Source organism: Populus euphratica, unplaced genomic scaffold (assembly GCF_000495115.2).
Source record: "Populus euphratica unplaced genomic scaffold, PopEup_1.0 scaffold384.1, whole genome shotgun sequence".
Lineage (NCBI taxonomy): Eukaryota > Viridiplantae > Streptophyta > Magnoliopsida > Malpighiales > Salicaceae > Populus > Populus euphratica.
The window spans coordinates 218,433-226,406 of NW_011500212.1; positions in this window are offsets into that span (position 1 = coordinate 218,433).

Consider the following 7,974-nt stretch of genomic DNA (forward strand, 5'->3'; position numbering starts at 1 on the left):
TACTACTACTACTACTACTACTACTACTATTATTATTATTATTATTATTATTATTATTATTACTATTGTTGTTGTTGTTATTGTTGTTTTATAATTGTTGTTTATAATTTGTACAATTAACCTCCCTGTGGTTCGACCCCGGTCTTGCCGGGTTATTTATTACTTCGACACTCCTGCACTTGGGAGAAGACATCAATCTTTTAGTCGTGTCAAGTTTTTGGCGCCGTTGCCGGGGAGGTAAGTTCTTGTATAAATTATAGTATTTATTTTATTTTCTCTTTTCACTTTTCTTGTATATAACTTTGTTTCTTTTCTTTTGTTTCTTTTTATTTTGTTTTCTTCCTCCTTCTTTTGCTTTCTTGTTCTTCTTTTTATTTTATTCCTACACGTGCATGAGAGTGTGGTCACGTACATCAAGTGGTAGACTTTGTAGGGTATCCTCATCATTTTCAGAAAATATGGCCGAAGAAGATAATCAATCACTTCATAATGAGAATAATGAGAATAACCGTGCTAGAACACTTAGAGACCACATGAATCCCACAAGAACAAGTGCACCATCATGCATAGTTTTTCCTCCTGATGCATCTCATTTTAATTTTAAACCAGGTATTATTCAACTTTTACCTTCTTTTCATGGTTTGGAATTGGAAAATCCATACTTGCATTTAAGGGAATTTGAGGAGGTCTGCAACACATATAATAATTTAAATTGTAGCATGAACACCATTAGATTAAAGCTTTTTCCTTTTTCATTAAAAGATAAAGCTAAAACATGGCTACAAAATTTAAGACCAGGATCCATTCGTGCTTGGGATGAAATGCAACAACAGTTTTTAAAGAAGTTTTTTCCATCTCATAGAACAAACTCTTTCAAGAGACAAATCACCACTTTCACTCAAAAACCAGGAGAAACATTTTACCAATGTTGGGATAGGTATCGAGACTTGCTTAGTACTTGCCCTCATCATGGTTTTGAAACATGGAGATTGGTTTCACATTTCTATGAAGGGTTAACACCTAAAGATAGGCAAATGGTTGAATTGATGTGCAATGGAACTTTTGAAGATAAAGACCCTGATGAAGCAATGGAGTACTTAGACTTGTTAGCTGAAAATGCTCAAAATTGGGACACCGCGGGTACTTGTGAGGCACCGAGTAAAACTCAACCTCATACATCTAGTGGAGGTATGTACAACCTTAGGGAAGATCATGACCTTCAAGCCAAGTTTGCATCTTTAGCTAGAAAAGTCGAGGCACTAGAATTGAAAAAGAGTGGTCAATTAAAATCTGTTGAAAACATTGTGTGTCAAATCTGTGAAACAAATGAACACTCAACCAACGATTGTCCAACCTTGCCTTCTTTTAAAGAATGTCTCCATGAACAAGCCCATGCTTTAAACAGTTTTCAAAGGGCCAACCACAACCCATACTCCCAAACATACAACCCTGGTTGGAGGAATCACCCAAATTTCAGTTGGAAGAGTGACAATGCACAAACTTCACAACCACCGTTTCAAGCACACCATAATTTCCAAAATTCTCATGGATATGCACCTCCTTATGCTCCACCTCCTAGAAGAAATCTTGAGGAAACATTGCATGCATTCATTGAAAAGCAAGAGACAATCAATACTCAACTTGCTCAAAACATGACAGATTTTAAAGATACTCTTGCTAAATTAACATCTGCTCTCAGTTTCCAAGAGAAAGGTAAGTTTCCATCTCAAACACAACAAAATCCCAAAGGGCAATACAATGCAAATGCAAGTAGTTCCGGAAGCCAACACATGGATCAAGTCAAATCAGTCACTACTCTGCGCAGTGGTAAGGTTATTGAAAAACCCTCTCTTGAACCTTATGAGAAAGATGATGAGTCAATCTCTGAGGGTAAGGAAGGGGTTGAATCTGAAAATTGCAAAGAAACGACTGATTCACCGCCAGCACTTCCATTTCCTCAAGCCATGACCAAACAAAGGAAAGTCAATCACAATTCTGAAATTTATGAAATTTTCAAACAGGTAAGGATCAATATACCTTTGCTGGATGCTATTAAACAGGTTCCTTCCTATCCTAAATTTTTGAAAGATCTATGCACTGTGAAGAGGAAACTGAATGTGAAAAAGAAAGCCTTTTTAGCTGAACAAGTAAGTGCTATTCTTCAGAACAATAATGCTTTGAAATATAAAGACCCTGGTTGTCCTACAATTTCTTGCTTTATTAGAGAACAAAAAATTGAAAGAGCCTTACTTGATCTGGGTGCTAGTGTGAATTTACTTCCATATTCAGTTTTTCAAAGTCTAAATATAGGTGAGTTAAAACCAACTTCTATATCTCTTTTACTTGCCGATAGATTTGTAAAAGTGCCTAGAGGAATAATTGAAGATGCGTTAGTACAAGTCGATAAATTCATTTATCCTGTGGATTTTATTGTCTTGGACACAGAACCTGTTGAAGCATGTAATTCATTTCCTGTTATTTTAGGATGTCCATTTCTTGCAACCTCTAACGCCTTGATTAATTGTAGGAATGGACTGATGAAGCTATCATTTGGAAACATGACATTGGAGATGAATATTTTCAACATTTGCAAGCAACCTGAAGATGATAATGATTTACAAGAAGTAGATCATATTGACGAATTAGTTTATGATCAACTTGAATCTACTTTAAGTAAAAATGAATTGGATGAATCTAAAGATTTGCAAATGATTTATTCTGAGGAAGAAATCACGGATGAAACAAGCACCGAAAATGTTGATGCGAATCTTTTGTCAATAGTGACAACAGATTCGACATCTAACATCACACCAATCGATGATTACTTTCCTAACAAATCCTTACTTTCTCTTAGTCCAATGCCTTGGTATGATAAAAATATCAATTTTCTTGCTTTAAGAGATTTGCCAGCTGATTGGAGTACACAAGACAAAGAAAAGTTTTTGAACGAAGTGCAGAGCTTTTATTGTGATGACCCTAACTTATTCAAATATTGTCCTGATCAAATATTTCAAAGATTCATTCCCAACAATGAGGTAAGTAATGTCATTAAACTTTGTCATTCTGAAGCATGTGAAAGTTATTTTTCGTCAAAAAAGACAGCTATAAAAATCTTTCAAAATGGATTTTATTGGCCCACCATGTTCAAGGACACGCATGCATTCTGCAAAACTTGTGAAAATTGTCAAAAAGTTGATACTGGTAAAAAAGTTTTGTTTTATAATTCTCAACTTTATGCATTTCCTAAAGAGCTAAGATCAAGATGGAGCAATCCTTATGGGGCTTGTGATATTGAGAATTCAATGAATGACAATGCTTTTAAGGAAAATGGATGTCGTTTGAAAGCTTACTTTGATAATTTTCCTAGTGAAAATGAATCAACTGGTTGGAATGATCTTGTAGATAAAGGTTGATTATTTTGTTTTTCTCACATTGTTTTTGCGTTTCTTTTTGAGTGATTTTTGCTAGTTTTTCTCACCCCGGTTAAATGGCAGATAACGGTACTCCGTGACTTCAGTCGGTTCTTTCAGTTTCCCACAATAACTGATATCTGTGTATATTGTGCAATTCTTTGAATCTCTCTTCCAATTCTCATTTGAAAATGGACACTAATCTTGAAAAATTGAAAAAGTATTTTCCCGCTCTGCATCAGAATGCGATTACAAAAATTTACCGTGCTAGATGTGCAAGATTGAGATTGTTAATGAATCATGGAATTCCTGAAGATATTCGCTGGTTGATTGAAGCAAAGGTCCAATTATCAGGTTAGTCCTCTAACTCCTTCATTTCACACATGCCTGGAACAGGTAAAAGCACTTTTGCAAAGAAACGTCGTGCAAAACGACTAGAAGTCTGTCATCGATGTGCTAGATAGACTTGTAATACACAATGTCGTTCTTTAGGAATGATATCTATAAACCGTGAAGATAAAATACAATTCATTAAGGATGACCTGAGTAAGGAGTCTTTAGATAATCTTCTATTGACTCTTGAGACACATCCTAGTGGAGATGTGTATAGTGCAATTCATGATTTATGGCCACTATTTCATAAAGAACATGATCGACTTAGTCTTGGGAACCTGACTAAAAAAGACCCTGTTTGCCAGTTTTTAAGAAAACTGGATGGGAAGCCTATCCCCGACCCATAGAGGGCATTTAAGTCGTTCTTGGACGTAAAACCAAGGGAAGATGTGAGCCACAATCACAACTACCTATACAAACACATGTTTTTTTTAAAAGTAAATAAATAAATAAATAAAGAGAGAGAGAGAGAGTGTGAGACTCCAGCTGGCCTACATATAGGTGTTATGATTGTCTTTTTAATTTCTCATCTATAAAACTCTCTTCCTTCCTTTCATTTATACTCAACCCATACATTCAACACTTACAGAAGTGTATAGAAATGGCAAGTTCCTCAAGTTCCTCAAGTCATCATATAAGAAATATTTGTGTTTTGGGTGGATCTAGTCCTGGGAAAGAAAAGGAGTTTTTAGAATCAGCAAATCATCTTGGTCAAGTGCTAGCTGAGAGAAAGATTCAGTTAGTGTATGGGGGAGGCAGTCTTGGGTTAATGGGAGGTGTGTCAATAGCTGCATTTTTAGGAGGTAGTCAAGTTTTGGGGGTTGTCCCCGAAGCTTTAGCACAAGGGGACATCATTGGAAAAATAATTGGAGAGGAACTTCAGGTCTCCACAATGTCGGCTCGAATAAATACAATGTTTAACCATGCTGATGCCTTCATTGCTTTACCAGGTGGTCTAGGTACATTAGAAGAGATCTTTCATATTTCCTCTTGGGCTCAACTGCACATTCACCATAAACTCATAGGTTTGTTAAATGTTAATGGTTATTATGATAAGTTGTTGTCTTTTCTTGATCATGCTGTGGAACAGGAATTTCTAACATCTTCTGCACGACAAATCATAATCTCTGCTGCTACTGCTGAACAATTAATTGACCAGCTACAATCCTTCATTCCTGTAATTGATCCTTCCATGAGTCGCATAAATTGGTCAACTAAGGAAAGCCGTAAAAAGCTTAGATTGGATTTGAGCCTTCATTTGTGAATTTTTGTGTCTTTTGGTTTTATTATTGTGTTTTGTTGTTTCTTATATTTGTTTCAGTGTGTTTCAGGTTTGTTAGTGTTCGTTATTTCAGGTGATATCTTCTATACTCTATCTTTCTCCCTTAGAACATTGAGGACAATGTCTCGTTTTGGTTGGGGGGAGAGGGTAGTAGTTGATAAAAAAAAAATTGTTTTCCATTTCATAAAGCACGTGCATAATTGTTGTTACTAGGATGGCAGAGTAAAGGAGCTCTTTTGTTAAAGTGACTCTTGAGACGCATCTTAGTAACCATTCTTAACAAGGTCTATTATAATACTTCTTGAAATATTCAGGCTTACAAACTCTCGCATTGTTATCACTTAATTCTGCTCATATACTTATTTAACATGTATTCTTAAACCTTAATTTACACACACACACACACACACACACACATGGGTTGCATATTGGATCACACACACTTTAACATATGATTGTGGGTTGCATATTGGATTATTACATTATTTATGTTCTTTTGTTAAAGGTAACGGGTTGCATATTGGATTATTACATTATTTATGTTCTTTTGTTAAAGGTAACAACTAAGGGAAATGGATTGTATATAATTAAAAAAAAAGAAAAAAAATAAATAAAAAAAGAAAAAAATGATGATAATAATAAAAATGTAGATAAGTTTGGTTTCGTAGCCTCCCTAACTTAAGCAATTAAGCCCGAAGAGGTGTTTTAACACCTAATACCCTAAAGTCAACTGACTTGAGAGCTATTGGCCCAACGCTTGTTACATGGGTTGAGGAGAAAAGCTTAAGGAAATCAAACATTGCACTATCTACATATCAGTATCTGCGACCCGACTTACTAAGCTCGTAGGGGTGTCTTAACACCTAATGCCCTAAGACCAACTGGTCTGGGAGTCATTAGCTGAAAGCTCGTTACATGGGTTAAAGATGCATGATGTTTTAAATTGTATGTATATATATTTTAAAAGAAAAAAAAAAAAAAAAAAGACAAAAATAGTAATCCCAACCCAAGGAAGTTAACCTTAAACATTAGAACAAAAATTTTGTTTTCTTCCAAGAAAAGCCCCATAATTATGTGTTGATACATTGAGCACAAAAGAAAGGTTTATTAATATCTTGTTAAGAGGTATTGAGCAGATATATAAATTTAATGAGAGTTTGTTTATCTGGATAGACTAATGGAAGTTAAATGATGAATACCTTGCTTTGTGAAATTTGCAAATTTGTTTTCTATTTTAACGCTTTGATTACTAGGGACTAGTAATAAGCTGGTTGGGGGGTGTGATTAGTACTTAAAAGTGCATTTTTATCATGGTTTTATATCATCATTTTGCACTTGAAGTATCAATAACTCCTTAACTAAAATATGTTTTATAATAATGTATCTAATAATATAAGATACCTATAATTTATGGTAAATGTCTATTTTTAATGCAGGCCTATCACATAAATGAAAGGATTGATTGATGACTTGAAGAACTTAAATTGCAAGGATAAAGAGATGGCCAAACTTAGAAAAGAGATGTCGGTGCAATCCAAACCGGAACACTGTTCGGTAATTGGGTCATATCTGGAGCTACAGATCTCAGATTTAGGTCCAATTTATATGGATGGAAAGGTAAGACATAGGCCTACAACTTTCATATGGAGCCCAAGATCTAAAAAGGCCATTATCAAGTCCAAATTGTAGCAACAACAAAGAAGCCCGAATCTGTCTTCCAGCCCGAGCACTATTCGGTATTTTGGCCATATCTGGAGTTCTAGAAGTCCAAATGAGCTGAAATTTTTACACAAGAAAGCTGAGACAATTGCCTACAACTTTCATGTTTACAACTGGCTCCAATTTTGACGTTATCAATGACGTTTTGGGCAGACAAGAGAAGATAAGGATTGTCACCAAGTCAAAAGTTGGTCACCCACTTATCAATTAGTCATCAAATCAATAGTTCCCATTTTTGGCCTATAAAAGGAGGCATTTGCCATGCATTTAGGCATCTTGATTTCCAGATCAAGATCATGCTCTTCCTTTCTCTCTTTGTATTTTTTATGCTTTGTTTTCATTAATATTAAGTTTATGCCTTTCATTTCCTTTCCTTTACTTAGTTAACTTTTATGTTCTTATTTTGTTTATCTATTTTGCTTTCTTTCATTATGTCTAGCTAAGTTAATTATGTCAAGGTGAAAAGGTTACACTAATGGTGTAAGAATAAGTATAATGTAAACTTAATATGGACTTTAATGTTTGATACTAACATGTTTTATATTTGCTATCTTGTTCACTCTTTAATACTTTGCTTGTTAAATGACTAATCTTGATTTATGTTGTATAACACTTGGTACAACAAATGCTTGGCACTTTCATAGCCCATAATGTATGGTATAACCGACACCTGAGCTATGAAAGGAACTTGATTTGTTGTTAACATAAGTTATAATCATGAATGCTTGACGAGATTTACAAGTATTAGCATTAATTGAATAAGATGACTAATGTAATCATGTTAACAATATATAATCTGATTGGAACCTCCTTTGTGTGTGGTTTCCAATTCAATAATAAGAGTTTATACTATACTTGTTTGATATACCATTAGTGGAACCTCTAACCTTGACATTTGTTATTATCATTGTTTAATCGTTACATTAATATTCCATCTCAAAGTTCTCATCATCTTCTTCTTCTTCTCTTTCTTTATTATTATTATTATTACTACTACTACTACTACTACTACTACTACTACTACTACTACTACTACTACTACTACTACTACTACTACTACTACTACTACTACTACTACTACTACTACTACTACTACTACTACTACTACTACTACTACTACTACTACTACTACTACTACTACTACTACTACTACTACTACTACTACTACTA